The sequence below is a fragment of the Anomaloglossus baeobatrachus genome, chromosome 11 (genome assembly GCF_048569485.1).
Source record: "Anomaloglossus baeobatrachus isolate aAnoBae1 chromosome 11, aAnoBae1.hap1, whole genome shotgun sequence".
Classification (NCBI taxonomy): Eukaryota; Metazoa; Chordata; class Amphibia; order Anura; family Aromobatidae; genus Anomaloglossus; species Anomaloglossus baeobatrachus.
This window is the reverse complement of record NC_134363.1, coordinates 190,739,214-190,753,993: the sequence shown is the minus strand read 5'-3', so window position 1 is coordinate 190,753,993 and position 14,780 is coordinate 190,739,214. Positions and strand designations below refer to the sequence as shown.

The window sequence follows — 14,780 nt, the reverse complement described above, 5'->3', positions numbered from 1 at the left end:
GGGACATATCACTGATACAGCCACACAGGGGCCCAGGAGGTCAGGGGGCCACATCCTCCTCCACAGCAGGGGGATATATCACTGATACAGCCACACAGGGGCCCAGGAGATCAGGGGGCCACATCCACCTCCACAGCAGGGGGACATATCACTGATACAGCCACACAGGGGCCCAGGAGGTCAGGGGCCACATCCACCTCCACAGCAGGGGGACATATCACTGATACAGCCACACAGGGGCCCAGGAGGTCAGGGGCCACATCCACCTCCACAGCAGGGGGGACATATCACTGATACAGCCACACAGGGGCCCAGGAGGTCAGGGGGCCACATCCACCTCCACAGCAGGGGGGACATATCACTGATACAGCCACACAGGGGCCCAGGAGGTCAGGGGGCCACATCCACCTCCACAGCAGGGGGACATATCACTGATACAGCCACACAGGGGCCCAGGAGGTCAGGGGGCCACATCCACCTCCACAGCAGGGGGACATATCACTGATACAGCCACACAGGGGCCCAGGAGGTCAGGGGGCCACATCCACCTCCACAGCAGAGGGACATATCACTGATACAGCCACACAGGGGCCCAGGAGGTCAGGGGGCCACATCCACCTCCACAGCAGGGGGACATATCACTGATACAGCCACACAGGGGCCCAGGAGGTCAGGGGGCCACATCCACCTCCACAGCAGGGGGGACATATCACTGATACAGCCGCACAGGGCCCAGGAGGTCAGGGGGCCACATCCACCTCCACAGCAGGGGGACATATCACTGATACAGCCACACAGGAGCCCAGGAGGTCAGGGGGCCACATCCACCTCCACAGCAGGGGGACATATCACTGATACAGCCACACAGGGGCCCAGGAGGTCAGGGGGCCACATCCACCTCCACAGCAGGGGGACATATCACTGATACAGCTGCACAGGGGCCCAGGAGGTCAGGGGGCCACATCCACCTCCACAGCAGAGGGACATATCACTGATACAGCCACACAGGGGCCCAGGAGGTCAGGGGGCCACATCCACCTCCACAGCAGGGGGACATATCACTGATACAGCCACACAGGGGCCCAGGAGGTCAGGGGGCCACATCCTCCTCCACAGCAGAGGGGACATATCACTGATACAGCCACACAGGGGCCCAGGAGGTCAGGGGGCCACATCCACCTCCACAGCAGAGGGACATATCACTGATACAGCCACACAGGGGCCCAGGAGGTCAGGGGGCCACATCCTCCTCCACAGCAGAGGGGACATATCACTGATACAGCCACACAGGGGCCCAGGAGGTCAGGGGGCCACATCCACCTCCACAGCAGGGGGACATATCACTGATACAGCCACACAGGGGCCCAGGAGGTCAGGGGGCCACATCCACCTCCACAGCAGGGGGAGATATCACTGATACAGCCACACAGGGGCCCAGGAGGTCAGGGGGCCACATCCACCTCCACAGCAGGGGGACATATCACTGATACAGCCACACAGGGGCCCAGGAGGTCAGGGGGCCACATCTACCTCCACAGCAGGGGGACATATCACTGATACAGCCACACAGGGGCCCAGGAGGTCAGGGGGCCACATCCTCCTCCACAGCAGGGGGACATATCACTGATACAGCCGCACAGGGCCCAGGAGGTCAGGGGGCCACATCCACCTCCACAGCAGGGGGACATATCACTGATACAGCTGCACAGGGGCCCAGGAGGTCAGGGGGCCACATCCTCCTCCACAGCAGAGGGGACATATCACTGATACAGCCACACAGGGATGGTGGACACAGCGTCTACATGTTGCCGCTCACAGGTTGTGGTTGGTGGGACGCTCGGGCCTCCCGGAGGACATGTCCCTCTACAAGCACCATGTCTAGGGACGGCTGAGCGGTAGAATAAGTCCCTGGCGGCTGGAGGACTCGTGTGCACTGTACGCCGCGGCACAGCCCTCCATCTGCGCACAGAGGCCATATCTAGCTCTGCACCTTCTTATTTCAGGAGCTGCAAATAAAAGTAGATAAAGCTCCCGTCTGCGAGACGACTAAGGAGAAGTTTATGAGTATAAAGGCGCAGGGCGGCCATTAATAAATAATTCTGATAGATATTGATGGATTGATCCGTGCGAAGCGCCAGCAACGACCCCGCGGCTCCTCATACATATTGTATAGATCACACTCACTGGTGATGTCACAGCGGATCGATAAACCATTCCAGACCCGGCGCTGGGCGACGTCCTCCGCTGCCGGAGGCTGGGGGAGTCCTGGCCTCCAGAATGAAGCCGCCTGAAGCTTTTATCTTCCACCTCAGAAGCCGGCGGGATTTCAACAGCTCCTTCCAAGACTACAAGGAAAGCAGCAGAGATTCCTCCGTGGCTGACAGCCCGAGAGGCCACTGCACCGCAGGACCACAGACCCCAGAATGTGCTCAGCATTCATCATTTATGTGTTTTCCTGGAGTCACTTCTCTTGTTTTTTCTATTTGCTCCTGTTTCAGCGACAGTTTCTTCATTGTGGAGCGCGCTGGCTGTTGCTGCCTGTTGCTGGCTTTTGCTGGCTGTTGCTGCCTGTTGCTGGTTTTTGCTGGCTGTTGCTGCCTGTTGCTGGCTTTTGCTGGCTGTTGCAGGCGGAGACCGGATAGTGCTGCCAGGCGGGGACCGGAAAGTGCTGCCAGGGGAGGACCGGAAAGTGCTGCCAGGCGGAGACCGGAAAGTGCTGCCAGGCGGAGACCGGATAGTGCTGCCAGGCGGGGACCGGAAAGTGCTGCCAGGGGAGGACCGGAAAGTGCTGCCAGGCGGAGACCGGAAAGTGCTGCAAGGCGGGGACCGGAGAGTGCTGCCAGGCGGAGACCGGAAAGTGCTGCCAGGCGGGGACCGGAAAGTGCTGCCAGGCGGAGACCGGAAAGTGCTGCCAGGCGGAGACCGGAAAGTGCTGCCAGGCGGGGACCAGATAGTGCTGCAAGGCGGAGACCGGAAAGTGCTGCCAGGCGGGGACCGGAAAGTGCTGCCAGGCGGGGACCAGATAGTGCTGCAAGGCGGAGACCGGAGAGTGCAAAGTGCTGCCAGGGGGGGACCGGAAAGTGCTGCCAGGCGGGGACCGGAAAGTGCTGCCAGGCGGGGACCGGAAAGTGCTGCCAGGCGGGGACCGGAAAGTGCTGCCAGGCGGGGACCAGATAGTGCTGCAAGGCGGAGACCGGAGAGTGCTGCCAGGCGGGGACCGGAGAGTGCTGCCAGGCGGGGACCGGAGAGTGCTGCCAGGCGGGGACCGGAAAGCGCTGCCAGGCGGGGACCGGAAAGTGCTGCCAGGGGGGACCGGATAGTGCTGCAAGGCGGAGACCGGAGAGTGCTCCCAGGCGGAGAACGGAGAGTGCTGCCAGGCGGGGACCGGAGAGTGCTGCCAGGCGGGGACCGGAGAGTGCTGCCAGGCGGGGACCGGAGAGTGCTGCCAGGCGGGGACCGGAGAGTGCTGCCAGGCGGAGACCGGAGAGTGCTGCCAGGCGGAGACCGGAGAGTGCTGCCAGGCGGGGACTGGAGAGTGCTGCCAGGCGGGGACCGGAGAGTGCTGCCAGGCGGAGACCGGAAAGTGCTGCCAGGTGGGGACTGGAGAGTGCTGCCAGGCGGGGACTGGAGAGTGCTGCCAGGCGGGGACCGGAGAGTGCTGCCAGGCGGGGACCGGAAAGTGCTGCCAGGCGGGGACTGGAGAGTGCTGCCAGGCGGGGACCGGAGAGTGCTGCCAGGCGGAGACCGGAGAGTGCTGCCAGGCGGGGACTGGAGAGTGCTGCCAGGCGGGGACTGGAGAGTGCTGCCAGGCGGGGACCGGAGAGTGCTGCCAGGTGGGGACCGGAAAGTGCTGCCAGGCGGGGACTGGAGAGTGCTGCCAGGCGGGGACCGGAAAGTGCTGCCAGGCGGGGACTGGAGAGTGCTGCCAGGTGGGGACCGTGAGTGCTGCAGGCGAGGACCGGAGAGTGCTGCCAGGCGGGGACCGGAAAGTGCTGCCAGGCGGGGACTGGAGAGTGCTGCCAGGTGGGGACCGTGAGTGTTGCAGGTGAGGACCGGAGAGTGCTGCACTTACAGAAGGACTGTGAGATTTCTGGAAGTTTTCACCACTAGATCCTCTAATTAAAGCCGCCTCTCGCGCCCGTCCACAATGTCTCAGCACGACTGACTTTCACAAATCCTTTTTCAGAGCTTTTTTTTTTCTAATTTCAGTTTCTATTGCAAATCTTTCCAAACCAAATGTAATAAATGTAGATTGTGAGCCAGATGCGGAATGCAAAACTTTTGGCACAAAATACTCCATCAAAAGACACTGCAAATGAAATACGCTCCCCCCGAGGGACGCGGCGGCTACAGTTTAATTTAATTTGATATTTCAAATTAAATTAATTCAAATGGTTATGCAATTCCCCAGAAAAACAGCGGCGGCTTATCGTGGCCTGCCACCAAATTGTTTAGCGCTTATGATATATTTCATACTGTTAACGAAGACTGATGGATTGTGATGGAGACGGAACGTTTTTATGGGAAAATTCATTGTCTCCGCGCGTGACACAAGTAAAAGGAAAGGAACATAAAACGCTGCGACGTATCCGACATGTAAATCACACTGACTGGCTCCCTTTTACGTGTCCCCAGAGCCGGTGCGTGGCGAGTCCTGCGGCTCTTCTGCCATTATGATTGCATTACCGAGGAGCAATACGAGAAGCCAGACAGGAGGGAACGTGGAAGACAGTCACCTCCAGAAAGGAGAGCAGGGGTTAATGCAGCTGCACAGGGGTCTGTCTGATGGGACTGCTTCCCCCTGTAGTTGCCACGTATAGGACCGCGGCCCCGATTCTTCAGCACGTCCTGATGTGCTGGGATCAGAGGCGAAGGCTTCTCCCGATTCAGGCTCATCTTACAATGGCGTCAGCAATTACATGATCCGGTTTAACATTTTTGCAAAGAATTGTTCCACAGTCTCACGATGCACAAAAACATGGCCGCTTTTCTGAGTGTTTTCCGCTTCATTTCTGGCACAAGCACTTTGATGATTCGGGTCCTTTGTGCGCAGATTTTCCGGAGTTTGGTGGAGCAGGTCCGCACCCCCAAAAAAAGGCTTAGAAACGAGATTTCTATTAATTTGCTCTTCGTGTGTTCAGTCTTTGTCTCTGACTTTTTATCTCAGGAGCCGCTGCGCAGAGATGGAGCGTTTTATCCCAGCAGTTGTGTTTCTAAACCCGAAGCTGTTAATGCTCAAAAGACTAAAGAGACACCAGCAAAATGGATTCTTAAAAAAATATTTTTCAGGTTTTTTTTTAAGTGAACACATTCCAAAAAACGCCTCCAAAAACTGTGTGCACTGGCTTCAGAGCTGAGCTTGTAAGTGCTGCACCCCAGATATATGACCGCCTTCAGAGCTGAGCTTGTAATGGCTGCAGCCCAGAGATATGACCGATTTCAGAGCTGAGCTTGTAAGTGCTGCACCCCAGATATATGACCGCCTTCAGAGCTGAGCTTGTAAGTGCTGCACCCCAGAGATATGACCGACTTCAGAGCTGAGCTTGTAAGTGCTGCACCCCAGAAATATGACCGGCCTCAGAGCTGAGCTTGTAAGTGCTACACCCCAGAGATATGACCAGCCTCAGAGTTGAGTTTGTAAGTGCTGCATGCACAGACAAAAATGGTCAGGATGTCTGCGCTTGTAAGGATGGCAGTGCCGGTGGATGCATGCTCGGCCTGGGGAACATTACTCTTCATGCACAGTCCATAATGCTCAGGACGCCTGCGCCTGTAAGGATGGCAGTGCCAGGGGATGCACGCTCAGCCTGGGGAACATTACTCTGTGTGTATGGCTGATAATGCTCAGGACGCCTGCGCCTGTAAGGATGGCAGTGCCGGGGGATGGACGCTCGGCCTGAGGAACATTACTCTGTGTGTATGGCTGATAATGCTCAGGACGCCTGCGCCTGTAAGGATGGCAGTGCCGGGGGATGCACGCTCAGCCTGGGGAACATTACTCTGTGTGTATGGCTGATAATGCTCAGGACGCCTGCGCCTGTAAGGATGGCAGTGCCGGGGGATGCACGCTCGGCCTGGGGAACATTACTCTGTGTGTACAGCTGATAATGCTCAGGACGCCTGCGCCTGTAAGGATGGCAGTGCCGGGGGATGCACACTCAGCCTGGGGAACATTACTCTGTGTGTATAGCTGATAATGCTCAGGACGCCTGCGCCTGTAAGGATGGCAGTGCCGGGGGATGCACGCTCGGCCTGGGGAACATTACTCTGCATGCACAGTCCATAATGCTCAAGACGCCTGCGCCTGTAAGGATGGCAGTGCCGGGGGATGCACACTCAGCCTGGGGAACATTACTCTGTGTGTATAGCTGATAATGCTCAGGACGCCTGCGCCTGTAAGGATGGCAGTGCCGGGGGATGCACGCTCGGCCTGGGGAACATTACTCTGTGTGTATGGCTGATAATGCTCAGGACGCCTGCGCCTGTAAGGATGGCAGTGCCGGGGGATGCACGCTCAGCCTGGGGAACATTACTCTGCATGCACAGTCCATAATGCTCAGGACGCCTGCGCCTGTAAGGATGGCAGTGCCGGGGGATGCACGCTCAGCCTGGGGAACATTACTCTGCATGCACAGTCCATAATGCTCAGGACGCCTGCGCCTGTAAGGATGGCAGTGCCGGGGGATGCACGCTCAGCCTGGGGAACATTACTCTGCATGCACAGTCCATAATGCTGAGGACGCCTGCGCCTGTAAGGATGGCAGTGCCGGGGGATGCACGCTCAGCCTGGGGAACATTACTCTGTGTGTATAGCTGATAATGCTCAGGACGCCTGCGCCTGTAAGGATGGCAGTGCCGGGGGATGCACGCTCGGCCTGGGGAACATTACTCTGTGTGTATAGCTGATAATGCTCAGGACGCCTGCGCCTGTAAGGATGGCAGTGCCGGGGGATGCACGCTCAGCCTGGGGAACATTACTCTGTGTGTACAGCTGATAATGCTCAGGACGCCTGCGCCTGTAAGGATGGCAGTGCCGGGGGATGCACGCTCAGCCTGGGGAACATTACTCTGTGTGTATAGCTGATCATGCTCAGGACGCCTGCGCCTGTAAGGATGGCAGTGCCGGGGGATGCACGCTCGGCCTGAGGAACATTACTCTGTGTGTATAGCTGATAATGCTCAGGACGCCTGCGCCTGTAAGGATGGCAGTGTCGGTGGATGCACGCTCAGCCTGGGGAACATTACTCTGTGTGTACAGCTGATAATGCTCAGGATGCCTGCGCCTGTAAGGATGGCAGTGCCGGGGGATGCACGCTCAGCCTGGGGAACATTACTCTGTGTGTATAGCTGATAATGCTCAGGACGCCTGCGCCTGTAAGGATGGCAGTGCCGGGGGATGCACGCTCAGCCTGGGGAACATTACTCTGTGTGTATAGCTGATAATGCTCAGGACGCCTGCGCCTGTAAGGATGGCAGTGCCGGGGGATGCACGCTCGGCCTGGGGAACATTACTCTGTGTGTATAGCTGATAATGCTCAGGACGCCTGCGCCTGTAAGGATGGCAGTGCCGGGGGATGCACGCTCAGCCTGGGGAACATTACTCTGTGTGTATAGCTGATAATGCTCAGGACGCCTGCGCCTGTAAGGATGGCAGTGCCGGGGGATGCACGCTCAGCCTGGGGAACATTACTGTGCATGCACATTCCATAATGCTCTGGATGCCTGCGCCTGTAAGGATGGCAGTGTCGGTGGATGCACGCTCAGCCTGGGGAACATTACTGTGCATGCACATTCCATAATGCTCAGGATGCCTGCGCCTGTAAGGATGGCAGTGCCGGGGGATGCACGCTCAGCCTGGGGAACATTACTGTGCATGCACATTCCATAATGCTCAGGACGCCTGCGCCTGTAAGGATGGCAGTGCCGGGGGATGCACGCTCAGCCTGGGGAACATTACTGTGCATGCACATTCCATAATGCTCAGGACGCCTGCGCCTGTAAGGATGGCAGTGCCGGGGGATGCACGCTCAGCCTGGGGAACAATACTCTGCATGTACAGCTGATAATGCTCAGGACGCCTGCGCCTGTAAGGATGGCAGTGCCGGGGGATGCACGCTCAGCCTGGGGAACATTACTCTCCATGCACATTCCATAATGCTCAGGACGCCTGCGCCTGTAAGGATGGCAGTGTCGGGGGATGCACGCTCAGCCTGGGGAACATTACTCTGCATGCACATTCCATAATGCTCAGGACGTCTGCGCCTGTAAGGATGGCAGTGCCGGGGGATGCACGCTCAGCCTGGGGAACATTACTCTGCATGCACAGTCCATAATGCTCAGGACGCCTGCGCCTGTAAGGATGGCAGTGCCGGGGGATGCACGCTCAGCCTGGGGAACAATACTCTGCATGTACAGCTGATAATGCTCAGGACGCCTGCGCCTGTAAGGATGGCAGTGCCGGGGGATGCACGCTCAGCCTGGGGAACATTACTCTGCATGTACAGTCCATAATGCTGAGGACGCCTGCGCCTGTAAGGATGGCAGTGCCGGGGGATGCACGCTCAGCCTGGGGAACAATACTCTGCATGTACAGCTGATAATGCTCAGGACGCCTGCGCCTGTAAGGATGGCAGTGCCGGGGGATGCACGCTCAGCCTGGGGAACATTACTCTGCATGTACAGCTGATAATGCTCAGGACGCCTGCACCTGTAAGGATGGCAGTGCCGGGGGATGCACGCTCAGCCTGGGGAACATTACTCTGTGTGTATGGCTGATAATGCTCAGGACGCCTGCGCCTGTAAGGATGGCAGTGCCGGGGGATGCACGCTCAGCCTGGGGAACATTACTCTGCATGCACAGTCCATAATGCTGAGGACGCCTGCGCCTGTAAGGATGGCAGTGTCGGGGGATGCACGCTCAGCCTGGGGAACATTACTCTGTGTGTATAGCTGATAATGCTGAGGACGCCTGCGCCTGTAAGGATGGCAGTGCCGGGGGATGCACGCTCAGCCTGGGGAACATTACTCTGCATGCACAGTCCATAATGCTGAGGACGCCTGCGCCTGTAAGGATGGCAGTGCCGGGGGATGCACGCTCAGCCTGGGGAACATTACTCTGCATGCACAGTCCATAATGCTGAGGACGCCTGCGCCTGTAAGGATGGCAGTGCCGGGGGATGCACGCTCAGCCTGGGGAACATTACTCTGCATGTACAGCTGATAATGCTCAGGACGCCTGCGCCTGTAAGGATGGCAGTGCCGGGGGATGCACGCTCAGCCTGGGGAACATTACTCTGCATGTACAGTCCATAATGCTGAGGACGCCTGCGCCTGTAAGGATGGCAGTGCCGGGGGATGCACGCTCAGCCTGGGGAACAATACTCTGCATGTACAGCTGATAATGCTCAGGACGCCTGCGCCTGTAAGGATGGCAGTGCCGGGGGATGCACGCTCAGCCTGGGGAACATTACTCTGCATGTACAGTCCATAATGCTGAGGACGCCTGCGCCTGTAAGGATGGCAGTGCCGGGGGATGCACGCTCAGCCTGGGGAACAATACTCTGCATGTACAGCTGATAATGCTCAGGACGCCTGCGCCTGTAAGGATGGCAGTGCCGGGGGATGCACGCTCAGCCTGGGGAACATTACTCTGCATGTACAGCTGATAATGCTCAGGACGCCTGCACCTGTAAGGATGGCAGTGCCGGGGGATGCACGCTCAGCCTGGGGAACATTACTCTGTGTGTATGGCTGATAATGCTCAGGACGCCTGCGCCTGTAAGGATGGCAGTGCCGGGGGATGCACGCTCAGCCTGGGGAACATTACTCTGCATGCACAGTCCATAATGCTCAGGACGCCTGCGCCTGTAAGGATGGCAGTGCCGGGGGATGCACGCTCAGCCTGGGGAACATTACTCTGCATGCACAGTCCATAATGCTCAGGACGCCTGCGCCTGTAAGGATGGCAGTGCCGGGGGATGCACGCTCAGCCTGGGGAACATTACTCTGTGTGTATGGCTGATAATGCTCAGGACGCCTGCGCCTGTAAGGATGGCAGTGTCGGGGGATGCACGCTCAGCCTGGGGAACATTACTCTGTGTGTATAGCTGATAATGCTGAGGACGCCTGCGCCTGTAAGGATGGCAGTGCCGGGGGATGCACGCTCAGCCTGGGGAACATTACTCTGCATGCACAGTCCATAATGCTGAGGACGCCTGCGCCTGTAAGGATGGCAGTGCCGGGGGATGCACGCTCAGCCTGGGGAACATTACTCTGCATGCACAGTCCATAATGCTGAGGACGCCTGCGCCTGTAAGGATGGCAGTGCCGGGGGATGCACGCTCAGCCTGGGGAACATTACTCTGCATGCACATTCCATAATGCTCAGGACGCCTGTGCCTGTAAGGATGGCAGTGCTGGTGGATGCACGCTCAGCCTGGGGAACATTACTCTGCATGCACAGTCCATAATGCTGAGGACGCCTGCGCCTGTAAGGATGGCAGTGCCGGGGGATGCACGCTCAGCCTGGGGAACATTACTCTGCATGCACAGTCCATAATGCTGAGGACGCCTGCGCCTGTAAGGATGGCAGTGCCGGGGGATGCACGCTCAGCCTGGGGAACATTACTCTGCATGTACAGCTGATAATGCTCAGGACGCCTGCGCCTGTAAGGATGGCAGTGCCGGGGGATGCACGCTCAGCCTGGGGAACATTACTCTGCATGCACAGTCCATAATGCTGAGGACGCCTGCGCCTGTAAGGATGGCAGTGCCGGGGGATGCACGCTCAGCCTGGGGAACATTACTCTGCATGCACAGTCCATAATGCTGAGGACGCCTGCGCCTGTAAGGATGGCAGTGCCGGGGGATGCACGCTCAGCCTGGGGAACATTACTCTGCATGCACAGTCCATAATGCTGAGGACGCCTGCGCCTGTAAGGATGGCAGCGCCGGTAATTTCATTTATCATCCCCCACCGGGGCAGCTCACCGGCCGGACAGCCCCTGATTTCATGTCTGTCACCGCGGAGTGATTGGCACATGTCGCGCTCGGCTTTCCTTATCGCCAGACCCTGGTCACGGCTATTAGCATAAATAAATGAGTCCCGCCGCCCGGAGACCTTCATAAGTCTTTATCGCTGTATCCGCTGCCGATGACCAGTTTGTGATTTATTTATGTTCCATTTTGTAATGTTCAGAAGCGAATAATGAGGAAGGTGGCGTCCGGCGCAGATCTCAGGCCGGGGGACACGAGAGAGGAGGAGGAGGAGGAGACGGTGGGAAATAAGGCGAGAGGAGCCGGCCGGGGATTCATTGGCGAGAGCGCAGATTGGCGCAGTCCCACGGACGAGGCCGCACATTGCTAAGACTCTGCCGCTCACATTGTTAACCTGCTGGAAATGAACGAGTCTGGCTCCGAGGGACGGCGTCTGATGGCTGCAATGCACGAGGCTCTGGAGCCGAGGCATGGGAAATAACCAGAGCTTCCAGGCAGTGAACGGCTTCCACGCAGGCGGCGGAGACGGAGGGTAATGAGACAACAGCCGCCGCGCCGAGAGGGAAGGAGAGAACAGAAACAACAAAATAAATAAATAAAACTAAAACCTTGTGGCGGTCAAATCAGCACGAGCGAGAGCGCGGCGAGGAATTTACAAAAAATAAAATAACTGCATCAAATTACAGCTGTCAAACCTCTCCAACTGGAAGTGTCAAACCCAGCTCATTACACGGACGGCAGCTCCTCCGCGCTCGGAGTGGAGGCTTCCTAGAAAAAGCCTTTATATTGTGCCAATTCTGTGCTTAACCTCCCCAGTGCTGTGCAATGAAAGCCGCCATAGCTACCCGGTGATAGCCGAGCTGTCAGGACGGAAAAGGGGTTAATGCAGAGTCATTATACATAAAAAGTGGAGCGAGGGACTGCAGGACGGAGCGAGCGGCTGCGGGGGGGACGCAATCTCTGCCACTCCATGGGGATAAAAATACTTGCAGTTCTTTTTCCTTATGCATGAATTCAATGATCATGAGAAATGAAGAATGAAGAATTGAAGGCAATCCGTCAGCAGGAACATATGCATTATACACAGGCAGGCCCAGATATACAGGGACAGGCCCAGAGGAGGCGAGCGGGAAAGAGGCGTCCACGAGACGGCAGGGGAAAAGGGAGGAGAAGGCAGGGGAAAAGGGAGGAGAACGCAGGGGGAAAGGGAGGGGAACGCAGGGGAAAAGGGAGGAGAACGCAGGGGGAAAGGGAGGGGAAAAGGGAGGAGAAGGCAGGGGGAAAGGGAGGGGAACGCAGGGGAAAAGGGAGGAGAATGCAGGGGGAAAGGGAGGAGAATGCAGGGGGAAAGGGAGGAGAACACAGGGGGAAAGGGAGGAGAACGCAGGGGGAAAGGGAGGAGAACGCAGGGGGAAAGGGAGGAGAACGCAGGGGGAAAGGGAGGAGAACGCAGGGGGAAAGGGAGGGGAAAAGGGAGGAGAAGGCAGGGGGAAAGGGAGGGGAACGCAGGGGAAAAGGGAGGAGAATGCAGGGGGAAAGGGAGGGGAAAAGGGAGGAGAAGGCAGGGGGAAAGGGAGGGGAACGCAGGGGAAAAGGGAGGAGAATGCAGGGGGAAAGGGAGGGGAAAAGGGAGGAGAACGCAGGGGGAAAGGGAGGGGAAAAGGGAGGAGAAGGCAGGGGGAAAGGGAGGGGAAAAGGGAGGAGAAGGCAGGGGGAAAGGGAGGGGAACGCAGGGGAAAAGGGAGGAGAACGCAGGGGGAAAGGGAGGAGAAGGCAGGGGGAAAGGGAGGAGAAGGCAGGGGAAAAGGGAGGACAACGCAGGGGAAAAGGGAGGAGAACGCAGGGGGAAAGGGAGGAGAAGGCAGGGGAAAAGGGAGAAGAACGCAAGGGAAAAGGGAGGAGAAGGCAGGAGGAAAGGGGAGGAGAAGGCAGGGGAAAGGGAGGGGAACGCAGGGGAAAAGGGAGGAGAACGCAGGGGAAAGGGAGGGGAACGCAGGGGAAAAGGGAGGAGAACGCAGGGGGAAAGGGAGGGGAAAAGGGAGGAGAAGGCAGGGGCAAAGGGAGGGGAACGCAGGGGAAAAGGGAGGAGAACGCAGGGGGAAAGGGAGGGGAAAAGGGAGGAGAAGGCAGGGGGAAAGGGAGGGGAACGCAGGGGAAAAGGGAGGAGAACGCAGGGGGAAAGGGAGGGGAACGCAGGGGAAAAGGGAGGAGAACGCAGGGGGAAAGTGAGGGGAAAAGCGAGGAGAAGGCAGGGGCAAAGGGAGGGGAACGCAGGGGAAAAGGGAGGAGAACGCAGGGGGAAAGGGAGGGGAAAAGGGAGGAGAAGGCAGGGGGAAAGGGAGGGGAAAAGGGAGGAGAAGGCAGGGGAAAAGGGAGGGGAAAAGGGAGGAGAAGGCAGGGGAAAAGGGAGGAGAACGCAGGGGGAAAGGGAGGGGAAAAGGGAGGAGAAGGCAGGGGAAAAGGGAGGAGAAGGCAGGGGGAAAGGGAGGGGAACGCAGGGGAAAAGGGAGGAGAACGCAGGGGGAAAGGGAGGAGAACGCAGGGGAAAAGGGAGGGGAAAAGGGAGGAGAACGCAGGGGGAAAGGGAGGAGAAGGCAGGCGGAAAGGGAGGAGAACGCAGGGGAAAAGGGAGGAGAATGCAGGGGGAAAGGGAGGAGAACGCAGGGGGAAAGGGAGGAGAACGCAGGGGGAAAGGGAGGAGAACGCAGGGGGAAAGGGAGGAGAACGCAGGGGGAAAGGGAGGAGAACGCAGGGGGAAAGGGAGGGGAAAAGGGAGGAGAAGGCAGGGGGAAAGGGAGGGGAACGCAGGGGAAAAGGGAGGAGAATGCAGGGGGAAAGGGAGGAGAACGCAGGGGGAAAGGGAGGAGAACGCAGGGGGAAAGGGAGGAGAACGCAGGGGGAAAGGGAGGAGAACGCAGGGGGAAAGGGAGGAGAACGCAGGGGGAAAGGGAGGGGAAAAGGGAGGAGAAGGCAGGGGGAAAGGGAGGGGAACGCAGGGGAAAAGGGAGGAGAATGCAGGGGGAAAGGGAGGAGAACGCAGGGGAAAGGGAGGAGAACGCAGGGGGAAAGGGAGGGGAAAAGGGAGGAGAAGGCAGGGGGAAAGGGAGGGGAACGCAGGGGAAAAGGGATGAGAATGCAGGGGGAATTGGAGGGGAAAAGGGAGGAGAAGGCAGGGGGAAAGGGAGGGGAACGCAGGGGAAAAGGGAGGAGAATGCAGGGGGAAAGGGAGGGGAAAAGGGAGGAGAACGCAGGGGGAAAGGGAGGGGAAAAGGGAGGAGAAGGCAGGGGGAAAGGGAGGGGAACGCAGGGGAAAAGGGAGGAGAACGCAGGGGGAAAGGGAGGAGAACGCAGGGGGAAAGGGAGGAGAAGGCAGGGGAAAAGGGAGGACAACGCAGGGGAAAAGGGAGGAGAACGCAGGGGGAAAGGGAGGAGAAGGCAGGGGAAAAGGGAGAAGAACGCAAGGGAAAAGGGAGGAGAAGGCATGAGGAAAGGGGAGGAGAAGGCAGGGGAAAGGGAGGGGAACGCAGGGGAAAAGGGAGGAGAACGCAGGGGAAAGGGAGGGGAACGCAGGGGAAAAGGGAGGAGAACGCAGGGGGAAAGGGAGGGGAAAAGGGAGGAGAAGGCAGGGGCAAAGGGAGGGGAACGCAGGGGAAAAGGGAGGAGAACGCAGGGGGAAAGGGAGGGGAAAAGGGAGGAGAAGGCAGGGGGAAAGGGAGGGGAACGCAGGGGAAAAGGGAGGAGAACGCAGGGGGAAAGGGAGGGGAACACAGGGGAAAAGGGAGGAG

At 58.5% G+C, this 14,780-nt stretch overlaps 1 protein-coding gene across 2 annotated transcripts in view; it reads left to right on the top strand.

The window, feature by feature from the left end:
* The window catches only part of KIRREL3 (kirre like nephrin family adhesion molecule 3), a 1,021,297-nt gene that overhangs the window by 420,646 nt on the left and 585,871 nt on the right, over window positions 1-14,780 (top strand). The gene's annotated exons all lie outside the window — the stretch shown is intronic.